The sequence below is a fragment of the Nilaparvata lugens genome, chromosome 7, assembly GCF_014356525.2.
Source record: "Nilaparvata lugens isolate BPH chromosome 7, ASM1435652v1, whole genome shotgun sequence".
NCBI classification, from domain to species: Eukaryota; Metazoa; Arthropoda; class Insecta; order Hemiptera; family Delphacidae; genus Nilaparvata; species Nilaparvata lugens.
In genome coordinates, this window is record NC_052510.1 from 19,296,485 (window position 1) to 19,316,410 (window position 19,926).

Below are 19,926 nucleotides of genomic sequence, written 5' to 3' on the forward strand. Positions count from 1 at the left end.
GCAGTATAGATTATAGCTAGCCGCAGCCTACGTCACTTCCCCCTTCCACCGCTACACCCCCCACCCGAATCACCCAATCACATCAATTTGCCCTCCCATTAGTTTCTTGCACCGGCTGAAACGAAAAAGAAAACGGGGCACAAGAAGCAAAGTGAAATCCACGATTGGATCGGAAGGATCGAGAGGGTTGATTCCAAGGATGCGGGGGGGGGGGGTTTGGAGCTGGTAGGGGAATCTCCCTTTAAACTAATACTGGCTTAGCCCCGGTGTCGTCTGACCTGTAATTTGGACATCGTCAGGATCTCTACGCATTGTGGGCCTCCAATTGGTGTGGGAATTGTGTCAATTGGAATGAATTGTGAAAGAGTGATAGTTACTCAAGGTTGATAGGATAGTAGGACTACCAGCTGAACAGTGTCTTTACGTATTGTAATTTATCAGGTTGAATTAGGACAAATTGTTGCAATTAATGATTGGGATTGTAAAAGTTGACAAAGGATGATACAGGACGGACATCCTTGTATTGTAATTTTGAAATCAAATTGTATTTATTTGGTAGTAAGCAGTGTGTCACCTGATAGAATTGAAATGAATAATTATTGATGATTTCTGAGTAGAATGATAGAACGACTTCTGATGTATTCATCACGAATTACTGTATATGAATGGTTTGGATAGTTAAATGGTGGTTTCTGGTTAGTCAATTGATGGAATTGGAATGAACTAATGATTTTTGAGAAAGAAGAGAATTACTAGTATATGAAGTTGATAGAATAATGTATCATGAACACTATCTTCTCGCATCCATTTGTGAATCAATTTATATTCATTCTGTACAATGATTGTATCAACTGATAGAAAAGTAAGATATGACAATTAGATATTAGTATGATTAATATTGATGATTACTGGATTGAAACCAATACTACTGGATAGTTGTAGTTATTGAATTTTTAAAGAGGGGTATTTGATGAGTTAGCAGAGGTGAATAATTGATACATTTCATCCGAAGATGTTAATTTTCTAACAATATTACAATCCATAGGCTGGAACTTCATGATATATGAGTTGTGTTAATTGATGGAATTGGGATGAGTCGATGCTTTTGGAAAAGAGGTGTAGGTGTAACTAGGGAAGGAAGATAGAATGGAATCGTTAGGACAAATATTTGTTTTATTTGGGGAGAGAATTGTGTCAATTGATGATATTCTAATAAATTGATGGTTCCTGCAAAGATTAAGCAGGAAACGTAACGATTCATACTTTGGTAGAAGAAGGATAACGTATATTCTCCAAGGTTAATACGTAGAATGTTACAAGTTTGCCAGTTTCACCAATAATTATCGACTGAACAATTGAATTTTACTTTTTTTGTACATTTAATTCATGAAAAGATTATAGTGATAGCGAGGGCTTATCCCTTATCATCATCAAATGAGAAATGATTCAACATTCTTGTTTCATCTCATTCCAATATAGCCTCAAACACTTTCTTCTACATTTTGAAACTAAAAAAGCATTCCAAGAAGATACTTTGATTTCATATCACATAATCAATTCCTATGTAAAAATTCCACTTTTCTAATCTTATTTAGCTATTCTTATTGTACAACCATACTTTCTAGAACCTTCGTGGGGTAAAAATTAGAATTAAGACTGGAATGGATCTCAATTGAATGTAAAAATAAGATGGAATAGATTATTTTTTGATGAACAATGATGAGCTAAGCCAACAGCTCATTCCCTGTTGTTGATTGTATTGAAATTCGACCCCCGAAACCCTATCCAGACCACCAGAGACCCGGGTCTCTGTTAATTATAATCATTAATTAAGATGATTAATCGCATCGTCATCGTCTCCTCTGTACCCGGGACGATACTGAGCTCATCCAAACATTGCATACATCCCAACATTGCCTGTAATCTCCTGTTCCAGTAGAGCATTATTATTTGAAACTGTATAAGGATCATTGATAATGCCAGAGACCACAATAGACCAAACAAAAAGGTACTTCAACTGATCCGCTTCGAATCCTGTTGTGCTTTACCCTTGAAATAAGCGAGTGATTAATTCAACTTTTTCTATATATTATGTATATCAATTTGATCTATCGAAGAGTTACAATGATTAATTGATTATTATGATGCTACTCTCTTCCTCTAATTATCCCCTTTACAGTCTATTCGGAGATGGGGTCTGTTTAGAACTTCTCATTTTAGGATAGGATAGAATAGAATAACTTTATCCAGGCAAAATTTCAATAATCAAATAATTTGCAATAAACCTATCAACTGGCACCACTATATAAATAATATTATAATACATGTAACACATTGGAATACTATACTATCCTACATTGGAAGAATATGGAAATAAAACTAGAGAATTGTGATGATTTACATGAAACTGCAAAGTTATGACAGGTTCTAACATACACAACTTGATTCTCACAGCTCTTGGTGAGATCCGACACAACAAGGTTTTCCAACACCTAATACTCCCCATAGTTTTATAACTTTCCAAAAACTTCATCAAGCTTCATTTCAAATGAACTTCAATTGATTCTGATACCGCTCTAAAGGTCAATTTCTGTTAACCCTTTTCCCTGAACCACCTTCACAAACTGATAACTGTCACTGTTCAGTACACTTGTCAGTGATAGCCAATAGAAGAGTCAGTATTGGTGATGAAAAATATAGGATCCATCTGAAAGGACAGTTCTATTTTCTCTGGTAATTGAATAGATGGACTAAGATCTACACAATAAATATTTCTTAGAAATTTAAATTTATTAAATACTAGTTTCAGATGATAGTTTTTTTATGGTGATACTCAGATGGATTTTCACTCCAGCTACAGCTCTGCTCTTTAGCAGCGTTGCAGCGTTTAGAAAGAGCTCTGTAGTATAATACCCGACTCACACCCTGAGCTAATGAGTAACTTGGGACAGTAGTTCTATCTAATTAACTAGATAGTTACTGAATAGCAGTTTCTATCCAAGTCTCTGTCGCAGAGGAATCTAATGCAAATGCTGATCGGAACAGAAATTGATACGTTCCTTAACTGATCTATATGCCAGCCAGCTAGAGGATTGCACATGATAGTCTCATACTCATGCATCCAATAGTTTCCTTTCCATGCATGAGCTTGAGATGCTTTTCAACTGCCATTATAAAGACCATTTAGCGCACTAGAGATCAGCAAGCAGGAGGCATCCTAATACAGAATGAAGCCGTTTTGCATCTAATAGAATGGATACTGTTAATAGACCGCTCCCTAGCTAATAGCACAGCAGTTCTAGACGGAATTTACTGGAGCAATCCGACCGAATTGGCTGTTTGAGCGAAATGCGAGGAGTCTCCTTATCCTATTCCACCGATCTAAACACCAATACCCACAAGAAGTGATGTTTTTGAAAACATGAGTAAGAAAACACAAAAGTAAATAACCTACCTAATATTTTATTCTTAATGATTTTCCCTTTTACCAATCTTCTAACATCTTACTTCGTCTTTTTTTCACCTTCATAACACAATTATCAAGATTCATGAATGTAACAATAAGAAAAATAGAATTGTTGAGGATTTTCCGTGATTTTCATGCGATAGAATTGCATCTTGAAAATGTAAATTTACACAGAAATTCAGAATCCTTGGTACCATATGGAGCTTGTATATTCAAAGAAACCAAATTTCAAACAGTCATGGGGTATTAAAGATTCCAATTATTGTACAGTCAAAAAATCATATGAGTCAGATTGTAGGTGTATAATCTAGAATCTCGAGCAGGCCTACAATTGATATGCACTAAATACGAGTAAGTAGGCGAGGATCCATCACCCAAATAGTAGTGATGTTCCTCATCATGAATGTTCTCGGAACTCTCTCATTAACACACTAGCACATAAATAAACGGATGGAAGCTCTAATGATGGATCTGTTCAATGATTAAATGTGTAGAAACATGATTGAATGTGTGGGTGGAATAGTCGAGGCGAGTATGAGTGTGTGATATCCTATTTCGCTACCAAAACTTGAGCGCGTCTCTAAAAACTGTTGAAAGAAGCTGGGTTGATGGATCACCGGCCCGGCTACATCAATCAACAAAATTACATGATGAAACTCGCGTTCTCATGCGTTATTCTGCTTCTCTCTGCAAAATAGTTTCTTAGAGAATTATTAATTCACCATTTATGTTCATTCAGTTGTTCAATTAAATTATTTTCGCATTCAACTGAATCGTGTTAAATTTCGAGTTTAACATATATTAATGTGATCTTCTTGTTGGCCACATGTATAACCTCATATATACATACGCCTGCTTCCCACTTCTTATTCTAACATGCTGTTCTCTCACCATGATGCCATGTCGTACCGATGCCATTTCAAGGTTCACAAATGACGTAGATCATTAGAGAATGAAGTCTGCTTTATTTTTATTTCGGTGACAGAACGATGATTGCTCAAGACCCGTATGATATCGATCATCATCACTCCAAAACAGGATTCCATAACAACACCCTCACTCTCCGGATTTCATTCGAATAAAAGCTGAGAAGTAGACCAGAGTTCATGAACACGAAATTGAAAAAAAAACTACAATACCGCTCATAATAGATCCGCATTTCTCCCCCATTCAGAAATCCTTTTGTCTCGACTATCTGCCCTGACGCTATTCATTGCTTTGTTTTCTTATCCGATTGCATTTCAAGAAGTCTTTTATATCCTCACAAATCTCCTCTCTTCCTCGATTTATGCAGAAAAAAGTGCTGAAAAGGAGAAAAACCTCAAGAAATTCCCCGAGTTTTTGTTTTTACTTACCAAACATTCTATTATTCATCTCACTCTTGTGTTCCCCTTCTTGAAAAGCCTTCTTCAATAAGTGAATTCGGACATAAGATATTGGAGATCCAAAAAATATGACAGATTGTGCGGTAGAGCATGCAAGCAGGGTTTTTTAAATCATGACATGATTGAAGAAGAATGATACCCTTTCTTCATAAACGAGATAGAACCCCGGTGATTGGGGGAGTGCTTAACAACAAAAGTAATTTTATTTTTCAACATTTTCTAAACATCTTCTCGCCTCTCTCAGTAACGAGTCAAACAGTATTATTTAGTTTTCTCTCTTCTTTCTACCTTCCCCATAGATAGGCTATTATTATGCATCAGAATAATTTTCAAAATAATTATTCTCAGTGATAATTGGAGAATTTGATGATAAGAGTAGCTCAATGTTGATAATGTTGTTTATGGACGAAGTCAATAATGAAATTATTGGAAATGGTGTGGCTGCTATAGTCGAATATCATGCTTACAAACCTGCTGTACATAATGGCGCTAGGAAAGAACAGTACTCACAGAACATCCTTGGAATAAAGAAATTTTAAACAATATGAGGGACATAAATCTTCGTCCTAAAGACTTAATTTGCAAAAATTATCAACTCATCCCTCATTCCCCAATCCAATATTTTTCACTCAAATTTGTCGGGCATAATATTGGATTTTGAATTCTATTTTTTCAAGGAAACGGGTGATCTCAGTAGTTTGATCCCAGTATGCATTCAAGTCTTGATAACGGCGATCTTGTTAAGTAAGCCAATCACTATATATAATATAATATGAAGGCCTACGGCACAAAAATTTCGAATATGAAGAAGTTCAAGTTCACGGTATTGAATTCCTTGCTCCTTAGTTTCAATAATTGAACTCAATTGAAGTTATAGTCTGAAAGTTGTAGTCTGAACATTGACGAATCGTTTCTACACGATGTATTCAATGCAGTTCCATTTTCATCAAATACCATCAAATCACGTATTTTCATATGGTATCAAAAAATTGAATAGACTTCATAAACTTCCATTGTATCTTGAAAAACTTTCCTGGCTTTTCAATGCAGAGAGCTCAACTTCCATTACATGATCACTACTCTCGAGACAGCATCATTTATTTGGGTGGGTGTCGTATGTCATAGTTGTGTATCACTGACACACAGCAAGTTGTATTGAATCACTTTCTTGCCCTTCCAGAACGGATTCATTTCTTTCTGGCAATATATTGAGTTATTGTTGTTGAGAAGGCGAACAATGGACTACTATCCCTTCGCATGACCCTTCCCAAATGGATTCCATTATTTGCCATTTTCCCTTATAAAAGCGACTTCTCAGAGTTCAGAGACTGGTCAACTGTAGCATGACGTGTGTGAGTCATATCAGTGCCTGACAACAACAATCATTTCAAAATTACGTCATGACAACTGTTCCCTACTATGAAAAGGTCATTCTATGATACAACTCTATTGAGCCTGATGTAAAATTTGGGGTGTAAACGTAATAAAGCTACAACAATATTAGGCCTTTAGCATAGTTCAAGGGTGAAGAGAAGTTGTGTCCTTAATACTGTATTACGGATGTTCAGATGATGATTAACTTTAAAAGGTCCTTTGTAGCTTATATCGTAGAATCTATTCAACAACATTGATAGATTGATACCTATTTCTCACTACACGAATGTTGAATATACCTTAGAAATAAGTGAAATCATTATTTGCTTCAAATTGAACAGAGTGGCTAGTGCATAGCTGATTATGTGAGAAATATTAATATACGCGTAGCCTAGTTTTAGTTGTAACTGTACAACTTTCAGATTACAAATCACTTCAATTGGTTACAATAGTTTGAGGTTACAGTTAACATAGAACAAAATACATTTTCCAACGCGGTTAATTCCATATCAACTGCTAGAGAGCATTAAGCACTATCGAATTCATCTTTTTTTTACATTACCTACAATTCAAATGAGTCGGTCTATCTTTAACAAATTTATCAGTTGATTTCTTGTCAATGATTTGGGAAATATTTTTCATTCCAGATTTCACTTCATATATAAATTCAATAATATTGTCAGATAATATCAGATAAACAAATCACACCTATTCCCAATCATAAAACATTATTTTTTAAATGAAGTCCAATTGGAAATAGGAAACTTTTTATCAGCTCTTAGATAGAATTGAGATATGGGATATTATTTACAGTACAGAATATAAAACGGTTGAAGTTAGATGATATGAATAGTATTAGAGAAAATCATATCTATTAATAGCTTGTAACTATCCAATTAAATCTATTGTAAAAGGGATTCAAGTTCCTCATTGACTTGATTTTTTCATCTTTAGTGATAATATAGAATGTTTTCTGAAGACACCTCTCACAAAATCCTCTAATAACTAGCACAAGATGTGTTGTAACATGAGAACAGATAGACTAAGCCACCATGATAACATAAATCTTTGCAGCAGAGTTTATGAACCCTCGTGTCATATCTACAATTGCAACTGTTTGGGGTCTCGTCATATTGCACATTATAAATGGGCTTGTATTGTTTCTCGCGATCTCAATTAATCATCTCAACTTCTAGAACAAATACCGAACAGCTCTCAAGCTGTAAGAATTTCGTAGTGATACATTCTCGAAGCGAAACTTCTATCATCAAGGATACTGGGGTGGGGGATAGATTCGTTTTAACTTGATGGAAATCTGAGTTTTTTTATTGCAAGTATGAAAGAATGATAATTTTGGATGGGAGCACACTCATGGCTCGATAGCGTTCACAGTGTATATATTATCATTTGGAATCCTATACTATTAAACGAGCGATTTCTGTTTAGATGTTTGGATATTTATATGTTTGAATTTCACCGGATCTCGAAAACGGCTTCAACGATTCTCACGAAATTCAGAACATAGTATTTTAAAATATAAAGATTCGATTGCACTAGGTCTCAACCCTGGAAAAACACTCTGAAGTACATTAAAAGGATAATCTCATCCTTAGAAGAACAGATTTCGTCGTCTGTCGATAACAGAAGATGCATGTGCCTGTGTGGGAGATCACCTGTGTAATCATTCGAACAGCTTACTGCATCTCGCGAGAAAATAATATTATCTAGAAATTTTAATGGACTCTATCAAAATAATCTGATTTGTTGACTTGACATGTTTTATCACTCACAATTAGAGTATATCATAATCTTCAAAGTTAATCATTTTTTTACAGTTTTAAGTGATTAGTGAGTGTTATTTTGTTATACAATTCGGTTTGTAAACTAGAACTTTTCTGTTTTTAATATTTTGACTGAAAATTGGACCTGAAATCAAGTATATGTAACATAACCTACTTTTTGGACCATTTATAATTATAGTGTATAAATCAAAATTCGGGGGAGAAACAGTTTTGGGCTGTGCCTGTTTGTCCTTCCCCAATCATTTTCAAGAATTGTGCTCTGTTTATCAATAAATAAATAACAAGCAAAGCTCGGTGCCCCGATATTAAATGTTATTCTTTATAATCATTCTTTCATAATCATTTCCGTTGCATTTCGTTCCAATGCTAAAGTCATCTATCTGATTTAGAACTATAGTGGAGTTATAATGGCAATATTCGATTGACATTGGTGTTGCTATGCTTGTCTATCATTCAAAAAAAGACAGCACTTTCTTTTCCTAGCTCCGCAATGTTTCCAGATCGTTTCTCAACAATGTAGAGATATAATTAATGAAAAAATATTTTATCTAAATTATAATTCAATTATGAAAATTTACTATTTGAGCATTGAAAAATTTTAAATCCTTGACGAATAAAATATAATTGATTATTTTAAACAAGAATGACCAGTTGATATCCTCTAGCTGATTTACATCAGCTATCCTCTATAGAAGGCAGTGACATCGTCAACGCTGTTCTCCTATTCTCCCCACTGTTATTATGATTGGGAACTCACTATGGAATAAATCACCTTAATTCACTCTAAAAATAAGAGTGAACGTCAACTTGCGTAAGTTCAGTTGAGCATAAGCGAAGTTGCATAAGAAATGATGAAGAATTATATTCTTTTTGTACACATAATATTATACTATTCAGTGTATAATACTAAAAAATATTATGTATGGGGATGCTGGAAAAAAATATAACAAAATTAACACTGTACAAAAAATTTGTTAATGGAAATAGGTTCACCTGTACCCATATGACGATTGAATTACCACTAGTAGTTCTGTGAACAGTAGACCTCACGCAGTTATAAACCACAGCCTCCTCTTATACTGTCCATCAGAGTAAATCCTGTCTGTATGTCGTGTCGGCGAGATATCGGTGTGAAAAAGGCTAATGGCTGTTCGGGTTGGTGTATCAAAAATGCTAACATTAAAGACGAATCTCCTTCAAGACATACTGGCAACAGGACAGCCCGAGTTCAAAGCAGAGAAAGTTCGAGAGACAATACTATGTTATTTTAGTTATTAATTGCATGCGTTATTGCACTCAATCAATAGTTCATTTAATAGTGCATGGAAATTGCATTCAACGAGGCATGCAATTTATAGTCTAAACAGCAGCTGATTTTTTACCAGGTTACATTGAGATATCGAATTGCATGCGTCATGGCATGCAATTTATAATCAGCTCGACAGCTGATTTATGATGGATGATAACTCTATAGTCTGATTTTCACTCTAATATTGACGTATGAAGGAGGCTCCTTTTTCCTTTTATATTATCCTTGAAATGCTAAATTTCCAAAAACCTTGTATATACGTCGACACGCAATTTAAAAAGGAACATACCTGTCAAATTTCATGAAAATCTATTACCGCGTTTCACCGTGAATGCGCAACATATAAACATTCAAACATTAAGAGAAATGCCAAACCTTCGACTTGAATCTTAAACCTCACTTCGCTCGGTCAATTATATTGAAATAAAAAAAAGAATAATAAGCCTTTTTGAGATAATAGATATTATCACTGTTATTAGAAGTTATCTAATGTTGTAGATGAGTAGAAGTAGGGCATGGTAAGACTGTGATCATGCAGAAAGTTCCACAACTCTTGTTCCTATCGGGGCAAGATGTGATTAAATTAGCTGCGGATACGGATATCAGCCCAATTTGCGGCGTTACATGTCAGAAGTTTGGTTGTTGACTGAGCAAGTGCATAGAAGAGCAGAATGGAAGCCAAGTTTCCATTGAAGCGGAGAAGTGCCAAGATTAGCATAGAGAGCTGCTAGACACCCTCGTTGTCATCGTAATGTGTGCAAGATGATGGGCGTTGTCGCCGATATCTTTATGCGTTTGTTTGAGCTACCATTGTTTGACGCTGACTACTGGGGTTCGAGTATTAAAGTATGCACGATATGGTTTCAAGGGTTGTAGACGGCGTAGGAATTTTCATGTATGAGAGAATGAAATGGAGCTGGAGTTGAACGGTGAGAATGGCTCAAGAAGGTGACTAGGAGGAACGGATGTCTGTGAATTGGGTAAAAGGAGAAGAGGAGATGGAGAAGTTATAGAGAAAGAGGAGATGAAGTAAGGACCAACGTAAAGAAAGAGAGAAAGAGAATAAGAGAAAGGCTGTGGAGGAGCAGATGAATAAAATAATAAGACAGAGTCAAGAAACTATAGGATAAAGTAAGATAAGAAGTTTGAAATGAAGTTAATCGTGTGAAGAAAGAATTAGAAAAGTTAAAATGAATGTTAATAAGAGCAATAAGAGGAGGACGCCGATAAATGAGAATAATTCAAAAACAAAAGAGGAAGAAAGAATTCCCTTAGAACTAGTAGAGAGAGTTGGTCAAATATGGTGAGAATTGATCATAGAAAATGGACAATGATTGTGTAGAAGACGATGAAGAGTAACTTCAGAAGCAGATAATACAGCAGAGAAAGGAGAGAATGTTATGAATAGAAAATATTGATATTATACACAATATCATAAATATTTTTATTCAGTTGATCTCATGATCTATGTTACAGTTTTTCTACTTATAGTTCCCAATTGATCTCTCAATCATGATACTCAATCATGGACTCAAACTACTCAAAACTACTTAAAACATGATAGGCTAGTGTACATTATGAGTGTATAAAAATCACATATTATATATTCTGCAAAATCACTCAAATGGCATGGGCTACATTTTAATATCAATATAATATTGTATTTTGGAGTATGAGTATCCAGACACGGGAGAGATGACAGAATATTATAAACACATAGAGACGCCAGTGCATACAACTCGCTTCAAGGGAGGACGAAGCAGTGAAAGTTGGAGATGACTGGATTGTGGTGGGAGGGGGGTAGTTGTTGGTAGGGGATGAAGATTAGCGCGTGCGAGTGAGTGTGCAAGGGTGGTTTTGATAGGGGGTTGCTCTGCCGGTGAAAGCGGTCAGGCCTTAGAGAAGGATGAGGGGGATGATGATGAGGAAGGGTTGGGGTGTAAAAGAGAGGGTGCATCCCTGACGAAGTAGCACCCACTGTACTGTAGGCAGGCACACGCTCATTGAAAACAGTACACAGACAGACACTGCGACTGCACCATCATTTTATATTATTGTTGTCGCTTATTCACAGGAAACTCTTATACTATAATACTACAGGTTGTATGATACAAATTAGCTAATGGGCTCCTAGCTCTCCAACCAGATTTATCAAGAATGCCAAGAAGTCAAACTTCTACGTATCTATCAATCAATATAATACTTTCTCTAAAACATCAGCAAATTTCGCTGAGAAAAACCTTTTTATCTGTCACATAAAATGCACAAATAAGCACGTTATCATGAAAAAAACAAAAGTGGTCATGACATAAACTTGAAACATTCAATTTTATACATTCGTCCATTTCATGTTATCAGTGATGATCAATTTCTGTTCTTGATGGAATCCAAGCGTGAGTTCCAAATTCCAAACCACACAGTTGCACTCGTTAAAAGTTGCAACAGCAGTGAGTGATCAGTTCTTATTGAGGGGTTGATTAGAATAATGATGAACCAGAAACTCACAATTCTGAAAAAACCAGACAAATTTCGAGGTAGGAAATCTCCAGCTTCACTATGAGCACACTTGCTCATCAGCAACATCAATACATGTTTGTAGAAATCTATAAATATTTATTCTTCAAATAATTTAGATTGAGAATTCAACTCAAATAAAACTAATATTATTATTTGTTATTCTTTATTTGATAAGAGATTGTTCACAAGCGGATTTAATAACAGAATAGAGTCTACTTCCCACCTGAACTGCCATGACCTCTTCTAAGGTCTCACAAAAACCCTGCTCCAATGTACAACTACTATCACTATCGTGACTGACAGTCCCGATCAATACCTAGGCCTCAATTTTCTCCTTCAGCTGACCTTGTCGTATCCAGTGAGCCTCCTGCTTGTAACAGCACTTGTTGGTGGCTCTTGCTCTGTACTTGGATGGCCGTAGGGGAAGGTACGACACGTGGGGTAGGAGAAAGTGAGGGTGCTTCGAGGGCGCTTGGGGTTGTGAATCTCTTCCGTCCTTAGTCGGCGTCGTGACGCAACCAGAGAGGCGTCGTTGCCGTAGTACGGCTAACATAGGAAGCGACACGAGTTTCCATTAGAAGCAGGTTGAAATCCTCAGCTTCATGACGCTTCTTACAGCGAAGGGGGAGTGTAGCGCAGTAAAAGCGTTCCCCCACGGTTAGAAACGCGTCGCTGCGTCTGTACGCCTTGGTAACTCTGTGGTGTAATCGTTATATCTTTGCTATCCGTTGTTTTCAGTTGCTTTAACGCGTAGATTCCACATAGTTATATTGTGTTTGTCATTTGAATACTGTTGAAGAATAATTGAATAGACTTATTATTGTTGAAGAATAGTTTTCCCTTATTTCAACACACATGTGTGGTGAAGCTGCGGTGGTATTGTTGTCCCTTCATAAAAACCATTATTTGAAAATAGTATAAATGGGTAAAGGAGTTACAGGTGATAGTCTGCTTCGTTGAAAGTGAGTTATTATGCTTGTGACACTATCATTCCACGCAACATTTTGGAAGAGATTATGAGTGAATTTAATACGCGAGCGTGCAATACTATTTGAAAGAACGTGCAATATCTTTTTACCTTCGTCTTGTTATACATGGAAAATGAATGTCTGTATTTTTGTATTAATACAGCCTTTGGCTTTTTTGAACCAGTGGCAATTCTAGTTTGTGCTGAACCAGTATTGTATTCGAGTTTGTGATATGACAAACGACTATAATTATCGTCGTATATTCATAGTTTCAAATTGATAGTGTGATTCAGAACAAACGATTTGATTCTATTGCCATATCATTATCTTCTATTATGGTGAATGTACTATGAAGTGGGAAGATGTGGAAAAATAGCTAACGGTAAGTTCTGATTCACAATATTATTTCAACCTTATTGAGTATCTGACTATTGCGTGTTCATGTCTTTAACTTTTCTCCACTACAGAAAACTTAGTATTGATAATTTTCCTCCATAAATACCTATATAAGGATCAGGCATGGGAAGGTTGATAGGACGTTGAAAATTGAAGTAGCTTCTCATATTATTCTCATGAAAGATCAGGAGGTTGAGTTTTAGGTGATATTCTTTGAATTTTTTCTTCCAGTCATTCAATTCTAATCTATATCTCCGAGCTATTTCAAAAATTCCTTGTCCAAAAATTGATGAAAAATATCGTGATCAACATTACTTCCTATCATACTGCGGAATGGAAGAATGGCCATCTGTCCCATCCTTGGATCACTTGAGATTGAAGTTTGGATGAAGATCACCTCAGGATGAGTTTAGGAGGTCGTATCCTCTGGGACAATAACATCTATAAGTGAGCGAGAGAACTGAGCCATGGGACGGACCCCGTTCATTGAAAACTTGTCCAGCATAAGTTTGAATGGAGATCGACTGGTATCAGAAGACATTTTCCGCGAAAAAAAACTATTATTCTACACTACTGATATTTTCAGGAAATGTTAAAAGTGCATGATACGAATGAGGCAAGAAGCACTAACTCCATTATCGAGTGTTGATCCATTGAAGATTGTTTACTGATGATCTACTCTTGTTGAGAGTGGTTATAGTACTAGAACATGAAGATTCTGCTAGCAATCATTTTTAAAGGGAAATTTTATTATGAGTTATGTTGTCAGAGGACTGCTTAAAAAATCAATTTTCTCTCATACATTCATCACCACATCAGATCACAAAATCACACTGTTTTAAACTTATTTATCAAATTTCACCATATTTCATGAAAAAAACATTGTGATCAAAATACATCCAAATGCAGCTTAAATGTGAATGAACACTAAGCTGAATGATTCCTCAATCACATGAAACACAATTTGAAAACTTGGAAATTGAATCTCAATTACAGCTAGATATTGGACTTGAGATAATCACTTTTCTCATATCTGTAGGCCTTGAAAGGATGTTCTATTGATATCAAACAATATCATTCATTCAATTCCCATTGAGCTAAATGAGTTCGTGACTTACACGAGGATTATCCAAGAAATTTAACTTTTGATAGAGTTCTAGATTGTGTGAGATGATGAAGTAACTTCGTTCTGATCATTATTGAAAACTCGAAGATTAAAACTCTTGATCGATGTCTGGATTATCCGACAATGCGACTTTCCACGGGATATTGGGAGCTCACATGCCATTATATTGATGCATTTATTAAATGATGTCATCCATTGTCAGTTGATAACAGACTGAACAGATTAAACGCTTCCTGCCAAGCCAATACTCTGCACTAACTACTACCTATATCACCTCTCAAACTCCATATCACTTGGTGTGATGTGTTTCAACGTTAATCCTAAACTGGTATTAATATTTTCGGGTGCTTTGAATCAGTCCAACAGTGCAAAATATAGTGTATGAAAGAGAGAGAGAGAGAGAGAGAGAGTGAGAGAGAGTGCGGGAGAGTTTTGTGACCCCGTGTTGACAAAAGCGCGTTCATTTTGGGAGGCCATCGCAAACCTGTCCCTAAGTAATTACTAAGTTTGCAAGCATCGTTTGTGTCGCATTGTGTCGGTTATGGCGTCATTCATGTGTCGTTTCCAGTGTCGTGTGTGTGTCGTTTCCTGTCCAAAGCGACACTTGCAGTCGACAAAATGGATGCGTGTCCCGTGAATAATGCCCGTCAAACCGTGTCCGCCGGGTCTGGCCTATATCACGATTGATCGTCCCATATTGAACAATTTTCGCTCATACGAACGACGTTTAATCGCCGAATTGAGTTTGTCCAGAAAGTGGATCATTATTCCAGATATTTCCCGGCTATGTTTTTGGGAACGATATGTGCTTCGGTTCCGATATGTGCAGAGCAATCCGAGAGAATATTCTCTTTCAAATGATCTTACTCCATACTATAATAACTCCCACTTATCTTTGCTATCTATAGATATATCATACTTATTCAATCTCATTCAGCATAAATAGTCCAGTCAACAAGAGATTATAGAGGGATAAGTTTGGAACACAATTTTCAACTTCACAGCTCTTTTAAGGATAGGAAGAGGATTAACATATCAAAAGTCCTCACCCCTACCCCCTGTGCTAAAGGGTGGGGGGGTTGAAAGTACCATTTTTTCATTTTTCGCATATATCTCGAAAACTATGCATCTTATGAACATATATATTTGATAAAAAATTGAAGCTTAAAATATTACCAACATGTTTTGTCCTTTACATTTTTTTCATATCTCTCATAGTTCTGAGATATCCGCTCTTGAAGGTGAGAATTTTTTTGAAAAAATACTTTTGCTACCAATTTTTTTAATCTTTTCGGTCTTATTATTTTTGAACAATTATTGATGAAAAAAATCTGTGCTGATAACGAGCTGATAGAGCATCAAATTATCTTCAATTTGATGTATATTTTCACTATTTTACGCATTTCCCTACGACTGTTGCAGCATTCTATTCAGCAACAATAGATCAGTTGACTATGGAATTTGGAGGGAATGTTTGGAGCACAATTTTCGACTTTGCATCTTTGTTGAGACTAGTTTGGAGGTGAGCATATCAAAAATCCCAACCCCTACATCATGTGCTGAAGGGATGAGGGTGGTTTGAAAGTTGCATTTTCCACTTATTACTTACATGCTCATATCTTGGAAACAATGCATTCTATTGACATAATCAACTACTTGAAAATGAAGCTTAATAGATTTCCTAAAAGTTTTGTTGAGTAGGGATTTTTGATAAATCCGATACTTTTCGAGATATTTATGTTCTAAAGTGATATATTTTCGAAAAACCAGATTTTCTTATATTTTTTCGCTCTTTCAAGTCTTATAACTTTTCAACAATTCATGAGACAAGAATGTGCTGATAGAATATTATTCATCAAAATCAGCTGTCAAGTGGATTATGAATCGCATGTCATGACGCATGCAATTCAATATATCAATGTAACTTGATAAAAAATCAGCAGATGTGTAGACTATAAATTGCATGCCTCATTGAATTCAATTTCCATGCACTATCAAATAATAGGATGCAAAGAACTTATATAACAGCTTGTCTGGGCGCCTATATTGTCTTCTGGTTTTCTCGCGCTGAATTCCGGAAAGCGTTATCTGATAACTAAATCTTGTGTAAGCATGATCTGATCAAATAAATAGTTGATGTATCAGTGTGGATGTGCATATTGTTTGGGACGTCGTTCAGCTATGAAAATTATTTATTCTATTGATAAAATTTTTGTTCATCATTTGTTAATATATTCTTTAATTTTTATAAGTTTTGGAATTTTTAATTCTCGATTTGTTTTATTTTTAATTTTTTCATAAGTATTTGAAATCTTCGTATTTTTCATTTTTGAATTGGGTGGATATTTTTGTTGTTTGTATTATTTATTATTGCATAAGTTTGTATTATTTTTATCATTATTTATCTTTTTTCATTTGTATCTCTACAATTTTTATTGTTAAGGATACATATATGGGGAAGCCCGTTGTCTCCATTGTCCATAAATAAATAAACGAACTATTGATTGCGTGCAATAGCGGATGCAATTAATAACAAAAATAACATACTATTGACTCTCGAACTTTCTCTGCTTTGAACTTGGGCTGTCCTGTTGCCAGTATGTCTTGAAGGAGATTCGCCTTTGATGTTAGCATTTTTGATACACCAACCCCAACAGCCATTAGCCGTTTCACACCGATATCTCGCCGACACGACATACAGACAGGATTCACTCTGATGGACAGTATAAGAGGAGGCTACAGTTTATAACTGCGCGAGGTCTATTGTTCACAGAGCTACTAGTGAATAGGAGCTTATTTTTCTCCGCATATCGAGTAATTACTTTTCAGAACAAAACTCTCGTTAATCAGATGATTCAAACTTGTAATTGATTTTCCAGTGCATCATTGATTTCTTTCCAATGCGTTACCTCATTATTTGGTATTAATAATAAATTATAGAGTAGTTTGATCATAATCAATATCAACACACTTCCAATGAACGTACTTCAAGTATATCTGATAGAACTGTTAAAGTAGTAAATAATTACTACTTGAAAGGCTGTCCACTGTCAAATGCAGCCTAGTAATTGAATTATTATTCGCGAAATTTCATCGGAAATATTGGACGCTACCAGTTTGGACAACTAAACGTGAATATTTATGAAAGCCTTGAATGTGCTTCACAATATATCTACATATATATACTCACAGTATGTACGTGATATGTGTACATATACACTCCAACAAACATGCAATCTCTTTTTTATCCGCTCGGCCCTTGTATATCGAGTTTCTAGTAACTAAATATCTACTCGAGCGTGGGTGGAGGGACTTGTAATCCCTTTTCAAGTCCATATGTATCATCCTCATCGAAAAATTGAATTCAAATTAATTCTGGCCCATTTTAGATTTGCATTTTCGAAAACGGGCACTTTTTAGTCAATTTCTGCTGTAGTCGAGCGGCTGCGTTATATAAACAAGCAACGAATCACCATTTTATAGAACATGACATTTGCAAATACTGACCGATGTGAACGTTTGTCAATTTGTTATCGTGGATGTTATTTCGAGTCCGAAATTGTTCACGGTACGGGGATGCACAAACTTGCAATTTAGATTTTTGCAAATTGTTTACGAAATAAATTATACGAAAATACAGGCTTTCTCCACGGTCAATCAGGGATTTCTACCCTATATATTCAGATATTAAAAATTGGGTGATATCGAGGTGGATGCTTGTTTCAATTGTCCTGAATGATTTCAACAAAAATAAGTTCTAAAATTACAATTTAGAGATTAACGATATTGAAATGTGACCTAAACGTTTGCATCTATCCCTCACCACAAATTATCATGGAGTCAGAAGTTTTGAACTCTTCATAGCAATTGGGTTATACTATTCTCCGGTGCGAATCATTGAAATTGATATTATTATGATGATTATATTGATTTCGTTCAGTATATATGAACATCATCAGAAAAATAATAGGGGACTTACAACGAGAAGTTATGCAAATTCTCTTCTTTATTACCAGGATACTGTGATGTGATTTGAAGCAAGTAATGAAGGAATTCGTATTATTCATCTGCTCATTACCTAAGCTCAAAATACCTCTAGAAAGTTGCCCTTGTGAATGAATAATTAATAATCCGGATGGATGAAGGAATTTGATTTGGAACAAGAAATGGAGGATTAGTTCCTAACGGGGAAAGAATTGAACATTTTCAGAGTACCTACAGACATACGAAATGAAAATTATAAAAGAATTGAGAGGTTCATCTGTTTATTTGCATTCAAGTTGTGAAACTATGAATAATTGATAATGCTATTGATTTTTCATCGATGGATAATCAATATTGACAATCAATAGATAGAGGTAGAGTTGATTTTCACTAATTTGAAATAAACCAACACTAATAAAACGTAATAATATTACGTCTTACAGATCGGAGAGTGCAACAATTAATTAACATTTGCAGTACACATGGGTTCCGTCCGAGAAGCATATTTTTTTAGTATGTATGTGTTCATTCCTGAAAAAGAAGGCATATATGTTGCTCAAGAGGATGAGAGATTCATCGAATACATCGAATAATATTTTTGTAACTTAGATTTTGAGTATGCAATGAATTTATGACTTTCTCAGTTTGGTCTTGGTGAATTTTCAAAACAATCCAGTACAGGAATCATTGGTTGATGTTTCTCATTCGCATCAAATTTCCTAGACAATTATTTGTTGAGCCCGTTATTTTATTTTGTCCTTTCAGAAATGTGAGAGATGTGAATCATATTCAGAAGGCCCAGGTCTACTGAATTCAATTATAAAGCAACAGCTCCCCTACAGAATAAGATTAGGCACAAAATATTACTGAAACAATACAGGAGTAGAGAGGATGAGACTAAGGAAAATTGGGGCCTCTTGTAATCAGTTTACTGCCACAATGCTAATTGGCAAGCAAGTGCAGTAGCGTAGTCTGGGGCACACAGGGGAAGATATAATTTTTATCTCGAAAACAGATATTTTCCTGCAAATTTATGATGGAGAATTTTCCGCATGGAATCCTCCTTTTTGACTACTTTGTCGTTCTTGTCTTTGTTGCTTGATGGCAGGTGGACATCAAGAAAAATGGAAAGGGAGATAAAGTGAGTGAATGAAAGAGTGAGGAGAAACACGAGCCAATCCATTTCGCAAAGCTTTATTCTCATTGAACGATGTTAAAGAACAAAGCAAATCAAGTTGGAAGCTTATTTCAAAATCAATTCAGCAACAAATTCACAAGAAGAGCTGGAAATTCTCATCGTGAAAAGTATTGGACTATTGCACAGTGCAACAAGAGGAGTCATACCTATTATTTTTTCATAGAAACATTGAAGCTTTTTGTCAATGTTTCTCGATTACATTTTCGTCTTTGCAATTCTGTCTATTAAAGTTTGTTGAAGCATTCTCCTATTTCAGATTACTCTAGAATGAATTGAAATTGGAAACTGAGTTTCAATCCATTTCATCGAATCAATCAATTTTCTAATTTATCTTTGAGTAATATTACAGATTTTAAGCTACCCATGCATTAGATGTGATTCATTCTTATTCAATCGAACAC

At 35.4% G+C, this 19,926-nt stretch overlaps 1 protein-coding gene across 3 annotated transcripts in view; it reads left to right on the forward strand.

Moving 5' to 3' along the window:
* LOC111058539 overlaps positions 1–19,926 on the forward strand; it is a 226,346-nt gene that overhangs the window by 41,812 nt on the left and 164,608 nt on the right. The window contains exon 1 of one of the 3 annotated variants that reach the window (XM_039432287.1): positions 12,353–13,203. The exons of the other annotated variants lie outside the window; for them this stretch is intronic. The gene's annotated coding sequence lies outside the window, so the exon portion shown is untranslated. Of the gene's footprint in view, positions 1–12,352; positions 13,204–19,926 lie in introns of those variants that run through there. 3 annotated transcript variants of the gene reach the window in all.